Raw genomic sequence first — 13820 nt, 5'->3', positions numbered from 1 at the left:
TTTTTTCCAGGTCCTGTGGGGTCCTGGCTCTGGCAGCTCCATGAGCCCAGTGACCTCAGTCTCCTTTAGAACCTTCAGGACAGCGTGGCACCAAGCAGAAAACCATGGAGACAGTCTGATGCCATGTTCACCCCAGTCTGGGGCATAGGGACCAAGGGGGAGAAAAGGCCTATGTAAGCCAGAGGTTCACTGAGCAACCCACAGCACCCAGAACCCCACTCAACACAAAAGATAACAAAACAAGCTCTCTGGCTCCACTGTCTGGCTTTGATTTCTGGGCCGGAAGTGCATGGCCAGCCAGACGTGTCTGACCCTCACTTAGCCTGGTCTTATTTCCCGCCAACTTCCCTGGCCCTCCAACCCCAATATACAAGGCATCTCAAAGCTTTTGTCAACATTTCTCATTTCGCTGGCAGCCCTAGAGTGTTCTAGTCCATTCTCATGCCAAGTCTCTCCCCTAAGCCTAGGTTCCCTCTTACTGAGGTTTTGGGTAAAGGCCGAGTTGAGTCACATTGGAAATCCTCTAGAGATCCTGCCAGCTAAAGACAAAGGTCAATGGGTTGTGACATGACCCCAATTATCTCACTTATAAATCGGATACTGGATTTGCTTCATAAACACCCTTTTGTGTTTATGAACCTTGTAGGTTTATGAACCTTATAGGTTCCCAAGCTCCTTCACATCCATACTGTCCTTTCATAGAACTCTAGAATGTGTATGCCATGCGTCTCCTCACCTGTGCCTGAGTTGTGCTTTATTGCTCTGTCTTCATAGCAAACATCTGCCCATCCTTCAACGCTCTGCATAAGCCTTGCCTCCTTGGCTCCCCAAGCAGGGTTAGTCCCACCCCCTCTTTGTACCACCCTATATCTGGTGAGGACTTTTACCATCATATTGCAGCTATTCACAGTCAGCAGTTGTGTTGCTAAATATGTAACAACCAGCTCTCAGAGAAAAGCCCTGATTTGTAGCATTGGCCAGTTTCTTTTTTTTTTTTTTTTTTTTTTGATCAGACTTTATTTATTGATTTATTTATTTTTATTATTATTTTTTTATTTATATATGAAATTTATTGTCAAATTGGTTTCCATACAACACCCAGTGTTCATCCCAAAAGGTGCCCTCCTCAATACCCATCACCCACCCTCTCCTCCCTCCCACCCCCTATCAACCCTTAGTTTGTTCTCAGTTCTCAACAGTCTCTTATGCTTTGGCTCTCTCCCACTCTAACCTCTTTTTTTTTTTTTCTTCCCCTCCCCCATGGGTTCCTGTTAAGTTTCTCAGGATCCACATAAGAGTGAAACCATATGGTATCTGTCTTTCTCTGTATGGCTTATTTCACTTAGCATCACACTCTCCAGTTCCATCCACGTTGCTACAAAAGGCCATATTTCATTTTTTCTCATTGCCACGTAGTATTCCATTGTGTCTATAAACCACAATTTGTTTATCCATTCATCAGTTGATGGACATTTAGGCTCTTTCCATAATTTGGCTATTGTTGAGAGTGCTGCTATAAACATTGGGGTACAAGTGCCCCTATGCATCAGTACTCCTGTGTCCCTTGGATAAATTCCTAGCAGTGCTATTGCTGGGTCATAGGGTAGGTCTATTTTTAATTTTCTGAGGAACCTCCACACTGCTTTCCAGAGCGGCTGCACCAATTTGCATTCCCACCAACAGTGCAAGAGGGTTCCCGTTTCTCCACATCCTCGCCAGCATCTATAGTCTCCTGATTTGTTCATTTTGGCCACTCTGACTGGCGTGAGGTGATACCTGAGTGTGGTTTTGATTTGTATTTCCCTGATAAGGAGCGACGCTGAACATCTTTTCATGTGCCTGTTGGCCATCCGGATGTCTTCTTTAGAGAAGTGTCTATTCATGTTTTCTGCCCATTTCTTCACTGGGTTATTTGCTTTTCGGGTGTGGAGTTTGGTGAGCTCTTTATAGATTTTGGATACTAGCCCTTTGTCCGATATGTCATTGGCAAATATCTTTTCCCATTCCGTTGGTTGCCTTTTTGTTTTGTTGGTTGTTTCCTTTGCTGTGCAGAAGCTTTTTATCTTCATAAGGTCCCAGTAATTCACTTTTGCTTTTAATTCCCTTGCCTTTGGGGATGTGTCGAGTAAGAGATTGCTACGGCTGAGGTCAGAGAGGTCTTTTCCTGCTTTCTCCTCTAAGGTTTTGATGGTTTCCTTTCTCACATTCAGGTCCTTTATCCATTTTGAGTTTATTTTTGTGAATGGTGTGAGAAAGTGGTCTAGTTTCAACCTTCTGCATGTTGCTGTCCAGTTCTCCCAGCACCATTTGTTAAAGAGACTGTCTTTTTTCCATTGGATGTTCTTTCCTGTTTTGTCAAAGATGAGTTGGCCATACGTTTGTGGGTCTAGTTCTGGGGTTTCTATTCTATTCCATTGGTCTATGTGTCTGTTTTTGTGCCAGGCCAGTTTCAATGGTGCAAACACTCTCATTGTAGTGGATATCAAGTTACTGAAGTGGTATCACTGATCATCAGGAAAAAGAGGAACACAATGGGCTCTGGAGAGCCAGAGTGAGCCTGCTCCGACTGAGTGCCTATGAGGGCAGAAGCTCTGTCTTGCTCTTTGTATCACCAGTGCCCAGCACACATAAGGTGCTCAGGACCTCTATCATGATGTCCTCTCTTGCTCAAACTCCTTCTTGCTCCAAACTCTTGCTCAAACTTTTCCTATAGTATAAGAAAAAGCCCAAAGTTCATAACCTTTTACAGACAGACTTCAACCTACATTAAAGAGCATAGATTCTGGAGTGAGACTGCCTGAAATCAAATCCTGGCTTTGCCACATAATGGATATGTAACCTCAGGCAGGCAAGTTACTTAACCTCTCCATTTCCTTGTCTGTAAAGTAGAGGTAATAATACCCACCTCATAGAGTTGTTGCAAGAGTTTGATGAGGAATACATCCATAGCTTTTTGAGCAGTGCCTGGAGTATAGTAAGTGCCATACTTACATTACCTATTACTATTACCATTATTATTATGGTCCTCATCATCACTTTCTGTCCTCATCTTTTACCGTGATCTTACTTGCCCACTTTCTCAGTGTCCTCTACATAATCCACATGGATTTCCATCTTCTGACCTTTGCCCAAGCCACTCACACTGCTTGGAGTGTCCCACCCTCTCCTCTCCAGTGACCCAAACCCTCCTGTCCACGCAGACACCATTCTCACCCTCCACCGCCCTCCCACTGAGCCCCTCCTCCTCTGGTTTTCCAGTGTCCTTCTGGTTGGCATCTCCATGGACCTGAGAATTGGATCATCACATGTTCTGTTTATTCATTTATTCTGTGAAGTACCTGCCACATTCTAACCCCAGAGCTGGACTCTGGGAAATCAAAGCTGAACCCAAACATTTCTCCACTGGAACATGTAAACAGATTCCAGTATTGTGGGCAGTGCTCAGGTGGAAGTCTACTCCAGGGAGACCACATAAGTGGGATCTCAAATGGGATGTCCAGGCTTAGCAACAACTCCTCAAGGTACACATCACTTTACAGTTTACAAAGCACTTTGCTTCCTTTTTCTCATTTAATCCCCACAACAGCAGCTCTGAGAGAAGGAGCATAGGAGGGGCTTTTTTCAGAGATAAGGAAACTGAAGTGCAAAGAGAGAAAATTACTTTCCTGTGGCCACACTGCCTGTAAGTACATGCCTGGCACATATTAGGCCCTTGGCTATTGAACTAAATGTCATTTAATTTACATTAAGTGGCCAAGTTGAGGAGAGAACCCGGTCTGAATCCTCCTTCAGGATTATTTCTACTCAACTGTAAGGCCAAGAACAGAACTGGGTTTCCAAGTGCCAGGACTCTGGTCCAGGCTTTTTCACCAGCGTTCTAGGTGACCTTGGGCAAATCCCTTCCCTGTCCTGGCCTGAAAGTGTCCTTGGCAAAATGCATCAAGGGGAAGTTCAGCTCTACCAGCTAGCAGGCTCTTCTAGCCAGTGCTGGATAGAAAAATGTTCTATGGAACTATGTGAGCAGAGACCAGAAGTCCCTTGATGAGGCTTCAGGGACTGGCCCTGCATGTCTTCTCCTAGACTTTAGTCCTGTTAACGGATACTCGGTGATGGAGCAGTCCTGGGATTTTTGCATTTCCAGTGGGAAATGATGGACTCTAGCAAGTGTTGCTGGGGCTAAAACCACCAAGCAAAGTGGTGTCACTTGGATGGCGTGTCACACCACTGGCACTCCCCTCAGTGAAGTCAGAAAGCTTTTGTGAGGGTGAGGCTCATTCCCCTTCCTCCTTAGAAGAGGAGGCATGTTAGACAAGATGAGCACCGATCATCATTCCTGAGCAGAGAGAAGGGCTGCTGAGAGGACTATTAGAACATGACATCCATTGTCTATTTTTTGGCATAGAATCTAAGAGTGTTGTGCTAGAAGGAAACATAACTGACCATGAAAGGCAAAGAGGAAAGAGAACTGGCCTTCAGTCAAGCAGACCAGTCTAAACCTTGGCTCTGCTGTGTGACATTGGCAAGCATCTGAGCTCTCTGTCTCAATGACTTCATCTACCAAGTGCGGATAAAAATACCTGCATTACCTACCTGATCGAGCGATTATAAGGACTAAGTGGGAAAATGTGTGGAATGTGCCTGATTACCTCTTCTTTGCTTCCTCTCTGTACTGCTTGCTCTCCACACTGGACAGAACTCTCCTAATGCAAGGACTACCTCTTACACTTCTGTAGCCTCGGCCTTGAGCACCCTGCCTCCAAGGGGAGATTCTTGGTTCATGTTTGTTGAATGAATAAGTGAACTTCATTGCCTTACCCGTGTCACTGCAGATCTGTAAGCTGTTCCTTCCCCTGGGCTATTTGGAGGCTCACTTCCCTCTGAGTTCTGCCCCTGGCACTTTCCAATGGGGAAAATGGACTGGGCCACAAAGCTGGTCAGTGTGACAAGCCTGGGTCAGCTTCCTGTGGGCTGGACCTGCCCCTCCCCACCTCCCTCCCCAGTGCCCAGCATAGGCCCTCATTTGATGCCAAGAAATCCGACTGACAACAATAAGGGCTAACACTTATGAGCCAGCAACATTCTAAGTACTTTATTGTCATGAATATTTTTAATCCTCACCAGAGCCATGTGAGGTAGGAACAATTTACTGTCTCTGTTTTATAGGTGACTATTATGGGATCAACTGTCTCCTCCAAAATTCATATGTTGAAGTTATAACCCCCAACACCTAACAATGTAACTGTATTAGAGAGTCTTTAAAGAGTCTATCCAGCACTGGCTAGAAGAGCCTGCTAGCTGGTAGAGCTGAACTTCACCTTGATGCATTTTGCCAAGGACACTTTCAGGCCAGGACAGGGAAGGGATTTGCCCAAGGTCACCTAGAACGCTGGTGGAAAGGCCTGGACCAGAGTCCTGGCACTTGGAAACCCAGTTCTGTTCGTGGCCTCACAGTTGAGTAGAAATAATCCTGAAGGAGGATTCAGACTGGGTTCTCCCCTCAACCTGGCCACTTAATGTAAATTAAATGACATTTAGTTCAATAGCCAAGGGCCTAAAGAGGAAATTAAGTTAAATGAGGTCATTAGGTTGGATCCTAATCCAATATGACTGGTGTCTTTATAAGAAGCAGAAATTTGGGAGTGCCTCAGTGGCCCAGTTGGTTAAGTGTCCAACTCTTGATTTCGGCTCAGGTCATAATCTCATGGTCATGATATCGAGCCCCTGTGTTAGGCTCTGCACTGGGCATGGAGCCTGCTTAAGCTTCTCTCTCCCTCTTCTCTGCCCCTCTCAAATAAATGAATAAATAAATAAAATAAGAAATTTGGACACAGACAGGAAGGAAAACCTAGTGACGACACGAGAAGCCACCCGCAAGCCAAGGGGGGGTTGGCCTCAGAAGAAGACGACTCTTGCCAACACCTTGATTTTGGACTTCTAACCTCCAGAACTGAGGAAATAGATTTCTTTTGTTTTAGCCACCCGGTCTGTGGTTGTTTTTCAGGGCCGCCCTGGCTGACTAGTGCAGTGAGGGAGCTGAGGCACAGAGAAGTAAAACAGCCAGGAAGAGGCCAAAGGGAGATTTGTAGGCAGTTGGCCCCACCACCCACACTCTGAACCACCACCTCCACCACGGCTCCGGCCCAGAGCAGTGCCACTTCCCGAGGCTGCTGCTGCTTCTCAGCCCCACAGGCAGCCTGTCCAGCCCGGGTGGGCTCCCGGCTGCCCTTCTGTCTGGGATTCCTCCAGCTAAGTGTGGTCAGTAACACTGGGATGGGCTCAGGGCAGAGAAGAAAAGATGGACCACAATGGTGGGGTTGAGAACAGAAAACACACACACATCCTTGTTCCCAGGGTTCTTATCTTCCAGAGCACGGTTCTTCTGCCTCTTCACACGGCCTTGGAATCACACCATAATGCAAACACAGTCTGATGCTCAACTCTGGCACATATCCTGTCATTAAAAACAACTACCACCGGCCAGGCACCATTGGGAGTGTTACCTATACGATCTCATTTAATCTTAACAACAATCTGAGAGGTCACTAGCATAACACCCATTTACAAGTGAAGACAGTGAGACCCACATTGATTAAATGGCCTAAGGGAATGAAGCCAGAAAATGGCAGAGCTAAGATTTGAGACCAAGTCTGTCTGATGCAGAGGCCCAGAGCCACCACGTCACATGACTCCAGGGGCCCTATTCACACAGAAGAATAGAATACAGCGTGACTACTGCACCTTGGAGCTGTGCAGTCCCCAGCCCCGCAAGCCTCCCCTGTCCCCAGCCTCCTCATGTTTCTAATCTAAGGATGGAGATGCCATTTCCTAAGGCCTGGGGGCCCAGACCTGAGCCTGTTCTCCTGGCTGACATTACCCATTGGGGAAGACAGGCAGAGAAACAAATGATTTCCATCCAGTGAGATTCCTGCTCTGTTAGAAAGGCAAAGACGACGGGCTGAAGGGGGAACTGAGAGAACCAGGGACCACACTGGAGAGGAAACAGAGGATGATTCACCAAGGGAGACATCCTTGTGATGGGTATTAGAGGGTGAGTAGAAGCTTCTTAGGCAGACAAGGAAGGGTATTTAGCCAAAAAGGACATCATATGCAAATAATAATAGTAGCTAATATTGATTAAGCATTCATTAGGTACCAGGCACAATGCTGGGCATTGTACTTACATTATCCCATTCAGTTCTCACAACAACCTAGGCAATATGTACTTTAACCAGTTTTACAGATAACAAAACTGAGGCTCAGAGAGGGTGACTAACCTACTCAAAGTCACACAGCTGAGAATGGGTAGAACCAGGATTGCTACCCTGATCTGCTGTTTCAAAAGCCTGTGCTCTCACCACTGTTATGTTACCATATTTATACAAAAGACTGGAGTTGAAAGTTAATAAAAGAATTTTAATGTTTACTTAACAATTTCTCTGATTTTTCCAACAGTATTATAAATGGTGATCAGCTCTTTCTCCAGCCTTTTCTGACTAGAGGGGGTGGGGAGAGCTTCACATCCAGGGATATAGTAGACTCAAATTTGGCAGTGAGATGGGGCAGGATGGGGCAGTGAGCTACAGCAGAGCTTGTTTACATTTGGAAGATTCTAGGGCCTTGTGAAATTTTCAGTATTTTTTGCTTTGCCTTAAAGAAAATCCAAACAAACTAGAAAACATTTCCTCTCTACAGGCCCCACCATTTTAAGAAAAGGGAGGAAGATCCATTTAGTGAATTCTATCCAAGTTGATCTGGTGCCCTGCTGGCCAGAGGCCCCAGCTTGAGTTTTGAGTGTTTTGTTCTGCTGTTTTTGAGGACTGGGTCAGCAAAATACAACCCAGGATTGTTTGTCTATTTTTCTCTGTTTCCTCATGACTCCCAGACAAGACTTGCCAAAACTCACTCTCCCACCAGCACTCTCAAAGAGGTCCTCTTTGGGGTGAGATGTAAGACAGAATTAAGAAAGGCTCAAGCATGCAGGAAGAAGGCTTTTCCAAACTTTCCATGCACAGACAAGGTGGTTGTGTATTAGAGAGAGCGGGGCTGGGAGTCAGGAGTCCTGGGGTCTGGCCTTTTTCTCTCACTTGTTTTGTGATGCAGACAAGTCCCTCAGCCTCTTTGGACTTGTTTCCTTGTATGTGAAATAGTGGAGTCAGCTACTCATTCAACAAACACAAAGGACCTTCCACATATAGGCACCATGCTGACAGCTGGGGATACCAAGGTGTGATTTGGGGGTCACTGTTTCAGGAGAGCTTCCAGTGCAGGGCTGGGAGCAAATAGTAAAGGGAACAAAGAGGAAAGAGGGGCGGCCTCCCTCCCTGACTGGAGACACAGGTGAGGTTAGAGAAACAATATCTGGGCTGGACTTTAAAGGGCAGGTAGAGTTTGCTAGAGCCAGAAATTGGGGAAAGGCATTCCAGCAGAGCCCAGGCTCAGTGACCAGAAAGAGCAAGGCCACTTCTGAAACAGAGGCACTAGATGGGGAGGCGGGTGGAGGACAGGAATGGTTGAGGGTCTAGGCACACTACCTGACTTCAAGTCCTGGCTCTACCACTTGCTGGCTATGTGACCTTCAGCAAAGTGTTTCACCTCTCTGAGCCTAATTTCCTAATCAGACAACTGGGAAGAATAATTCTACTCATGTGATCGAGTTCTGTAAGGATCAGATGAGTCAATGCACATAGACACTTAGAACAACACCTAGCGCCTGTTACACGCTCAATGCACAAGAATCTTAATTCTTTTTTTTAATGTTTATCTACTTTTGAGAGAGAGAGAGAGAGAAAGAGCACGTGGGGGAGGGGCAGAGAGAGAAAGAGACACAGAATCCGAAGCAGGCTCCAGGCTCCAAGCTGTCAGCACAGAGCCCGATGTGGGGCTCGAACTCACGGACTGCGAAATCATGACCTAAGCCGAAGTTGTACACTTAACCAACTGAGCCACTCAGGTGCCCCAGCAATGCACAATAATTATCAATACTGCTATTATTCTATGCAGACAGTTGAGGCTAGAGACTAGCTAGACCCTAGGCTAAAGGAATAGACTAAAATGTACCCTGGAACCAGACTATGAAGGATTCTGTATGATAGGTTTGTCCAATTCAATCACTGGGTGTTTCCTACGCATCTGGCACTGGGAATATGGTGCTAAGCCAGAGACATACCCTGTGTCTAAGTCATTGCCACACAGAAGGGCTGCCAGAGGGTGTCAAAGGAGGGAAGCAGCAGAGGTTAAATGTAGTAGAAGCAATCCATGAAAGCTCATGCCTTTCACCATCATGCAACCTTTACATAACAGAAAAGGGGCCTGCCCTGATGGAGCCTGCATTCAAACGTGGACAGATACCCTCTCTTATAATTCCATGTGGCATGGCTATGCCCACACATGGGCAGTTAAGACTTGCCCTAGGGCTCAGGGGATGGCAAAACTGAAATAAATAGTAAGGACAACAAGAGTTAGATCGCCTTCAGGTCAGGTCTACTCTTCAGCTTGGAACACTGTACGGGAGGCTTCATTCTGTACATACATCAGAGGCAATCAAAGGTCCGATATGGCCTATGTAGACTGCTCCAAGTCCCAATCCCCGGAAAGAGACCCAGACAGACAGCTGGTCTTTCATTTGCCTGTCTCAGGCATATCTTTCACACCAATTTTTTCTCTTGTACTTAATTGTTGTTTCACAATTGTCTCTCACAAAGGATCATCATTCCCTCAAAGAAGAGACCTGTCCTCCCACAAGGATATGCCCATACCCTATGACTTCAAGGTATGCAGTTCCTTAGGAAAAAAGATGATAAACTGACTATAGCAGAGGCTGTTAGTTGTCCCTCAGTATCTGTTTTTCCCTACTTCTTTCTGTAAGAACTCATGAATTTTTGCCAGGCACTTATCCACCCAAAAGAAAGACCATGTTTCCCAGCCTCCCTTGCAGGTAGGTATGGCCATATGACTAAAATCTGGCCAACAGGACGTGAGAAGTGGTGTAGGTTACTTCTGAGGCATGTCCCTAAATTGAGGGAATGTACCCCTCTTTGTCCCTTCCTTCCTTATGCTGGCTGGAATAGCAGACATGTGGCAGGAGTAGCCATCATGGACCATGACATGAAGGCCATATGCTGAGGATGGTGAAGCCACAATAGAGAAGGAATCTGGGCCACTGAAATCACAGAGTGTTCTATCAGCCCAGGACTGATGACCTCTACAATCCTATTAGAGAAAGAAATGTCAACCTTATCAGCCCATGGTTTCTTTTCACATGTAAGCAAACATAATCAAAACAAATACTTCCATCTTATCCTATAAGACAAACTCACATATAAGATTGTAGAGGATTATTTCAGTACACCAAGCCAAGCTGTGTGTCAAGAACCCCTTTCTGAAAGTTGGTCTTGCTGTCCCAAGCCTGGTCCAGTGAGCCTCCGAGGAGCTCTGAGGTCCAGCATTCCCCCTTACCCCTGGGTTGGCTCAGTTCTCCTGCCAGGGGCCAAGGCTTTGTCTGAACCCCAGCTTCCTTCCCTGGATCCAGAAAACTTCTAGCTCTGTCAGTCCTTCTGTCTATACTCTGGCCACTGGACCATTCTCTCTAGTCATAGGTTGAAACTCTGCTTCATAAGGAAAAGTTCCCTGGAACAAAGATGTTTCTTTGCCACCTGCTATGATATAGGCATTGCAGGTGAGGTATTTTCAGTATGAATTGGGGAACTGCTCTTTGACATGGCTTGCTAAAGTATTGCCTAAGGAGTCCAAGCTCTCCTGGTAAATTTAGCATTAGGTAGTTATAGCCTCTGTTGCCTACATTTTCCCACATATTAAATAGGCAGATAACTGGGAACCTCAGACTGATCCTCGTCTGTCCCCTAGCTTACATTCAGGATTTATGTAATCATGGTGTTCATCTGATAAAGGGAGACCCCCCTCTTCCTATAATGTGTGGTACAGCCCAGTTCGGTTCCATCTGGAAATTTTCAGTGTTTGTGAACTTCACAGGAAGGGGCGTAAGATGCCAAAAGTTCATGGGACAAAGTGCAAAGGGGCTCCAAAGGGGCTGGAGCAGGGGAAATATTAGCAAGCTTGGCCTCCATGTTCCTTACAATGTGCCTATCGTGAGATGTGGGTTGTCATGGCAATGAAAGGTTGGCAGTTGGACACTGGAAGAAGACTGTGTCATGTTGTCATGGAAGATGAAGCATTTGAGACACAGACAGTTTGATCAAAATATACCTCACTGAGCTCAGTGGAAACCCCAGAGGTTGTTCCTATGATATCATTAAGTACCATGAGCCCAGTACAATACAAGTATCCCCAAGACCCCAGGGGTCAAGTCATCTCAAAAGGGGCTCTTAATGAAGTAAAACATTTCCACTGCAGAGACTTGGACAACTGTGCCCAGCCCCAGGCTCTAATTTGGACCCCACATGCCAGTGCTACCTTAGGTCCCATTCAAGTGGGGACTAACATGTTCCACAGTGGAATTTTCCCTTCTGTACTCTGCCCTCCTCTCTATGCTAGCCTACCAGTGAGGCCTCTGCATGTCTCCTGGTCAGGCCCGAGAAGCTGTAAGAGAGATATACACATGAACTTCATTCATTCTCTTTATTCATTCCAGTGTGCCAAATCTTCCCAATTCTTTAAGATCTAATTCAAATGGCCTCTCCTCCAGGAAGCTTTCCTTACTTCATCCACTAAGCTCCTCTTGCTATTTTTAATTACAATAATAATAATAATAATCTGTTAGGCCCTCATAAAGAGCCAGGCACCATGCTGTTATTTACAAACATAATCATTCAATCAAATCCTCACAAGGACCTCATGAGATAAGGGTTATTATGTCCATTCTATAGATGAGGAAACTGAGGCTGAAAGAGATGAAGTGCTGTGCCCAAGGTCATAGAGCTGGTAAGTGACTGAGTCAGGATTTGAGTGCAGGTGTACCTACTAACCACTGTAGTGCACTCTTTCACTGAAAATGCACACTTACTTCTTGAAACTGCCCTGGTTCTTTACCTCCATGTGCACCCTCTGTTAAGATGGGATAAATTCCAATCCACTCCAGCTTTGGCAGCCTCTGATTCTGGGATCATTAGAGGGAGCAGTGAAGGGGACACAGGGCCTTCTTGGTGGCTCTCTGTTGCTGGTTTCCCTTCTAAAAGAGTGTCCTCGTTCCTCTCCACCTCCCCTCAGTCCTTTATGCAGGGTGCAGCTTTAGAATTCCTGGACTCAGCTTCTGAATATCGATTGTTTGCAGGAGCAAGTCAGCAATTTGTGGTTTCCCGACAATGGCCTTGTGTTCTATAATAGAACCGGGCTTGTTTGCATTTCTATCATCAGGCAAGGCACAGGCCTGGGGTCTGGCCTGCCCTTTTGCCTGATGATCTGGAATTATTCTGTCATCTGTCCCAACCCTTCAGAGTGGTGAACACAGGCTGAGCTCTGCTATCAGAAAGCTAAAACCCAAATAAAACTGCAACTCTTTCCCAGAAAAGGGATCGTTATGATGCCTGTTCTTTTAAATATGTATTTTGCTACTTTAAAAGAAAAAAAGTGGGTTTAAATCCAGGATGGTCATGTTCATAAAGGGGTAGGGAAGCAAGCACCCTCATATATTATTGGTGGGATATAAACTAATGTGATTTCTTTGAAGGACTAGTTGGTACCATTTTTTTATGTTTACTTATTTTTGAGAGAGAAAGAATGTTGTGTGTGTACACAAGAGGGGGAGGGGAACAGAGGATCCCAAGCGGCCTCCGCACTGACAGCAGAGAGGCCCCCGGCACAGGGCTTGAACTAACAAACCATGAGATCATGACCTGGGCCGAAGTCGGACACTCAACAGCCTGAGCCACCCAGGCGCCCTTGGTTGGTACCATTTATTGACATTTCAAATGTGCAAACCTTTTAATGCAGCACTTGCAGTTCTAAAAATTTATCTTACAGACATTCTTGTACATTATGCAAAAGCATATGTATAAAGATGTTTTCTCTTGGATTATTTATAACAAAAACGTTAGGAATCTAAATGGCCATCAGCTAGGGACTTATTAAATAAATAAATAATTGTTTAACCACACAATGGAACACTCTGCGGCCATTTTTTAAAAGAAATACATTTGTATGTGAAGAAATGGAACATCCTCCAAAATATACTATAAAATTAAAACAGCAAGATTCCCCTCCCTTGGGGGGAGGGGAACTGTGTGTGAAAAAAGGTGTGTGTGTGTGTGTGTGTGTGTGTGTGTGTGCACATATAGAACAAAATCCAGGAAAAACATTAGGAAATTATCAACATTGATTACTTCTGAGTAAAAGGCCTGACCATCTGGAGTAGGAGGGAAACTAACTACCAAGTTGAACTGGTTTGACCTGTTTCCCACATACTTATATTACTTTTACTTAAAAAGCATCCAGGGGGCACCTGGGTGCTTCAGTTGGTTAAGCTTCCCGCTCTTTTCTCTCTTTTTTTTTTTTTAAAGCTTATTAATTTATTTTGAGAGACACAGAGAACACAGGAGGGGCATAGAGACAGGGAGAGAGAAAATCCTAAGCAGGCTTCATGCTGTCAACGCAGAGCCCAGCACAGGGGCTCGATCCTACCAACAGTGGGATTATGACCCCAGCTGAAACCAAGAGCCAGAGGCTTAACTGACTGAGCTACCCAGGATCCCCTTGGCTGACTTTTGATTTAGGTACATCAAGATCCCATTGTTCGTAGATCAAGCCCTACGTCCAGCTTTGTGCTGGCAGTGCAGAGCCTGTTTGGGATTGTCTCTCTCTCCCTCTCTCTCTTCCCCTCCCCTTGCACACACCGTCTCTCTCACTCT

The sequence above is a fragment of the Puma concolor genome, chromosome D1 (assembly GCF_028749965.1).
Source record: "Puma concolor isolate L17-30 chromosome D1, mPumCon1.1.hap2, whole genome shotgun sequence".
Lineage (NCBI taxonomy): Eukaryota > Metazoa > Chordata > Mammalia > Carnivora > Felidae > Puma > Puma concolor.
This window is presented reverse-complemented; position numbering follows the sequence as displayed.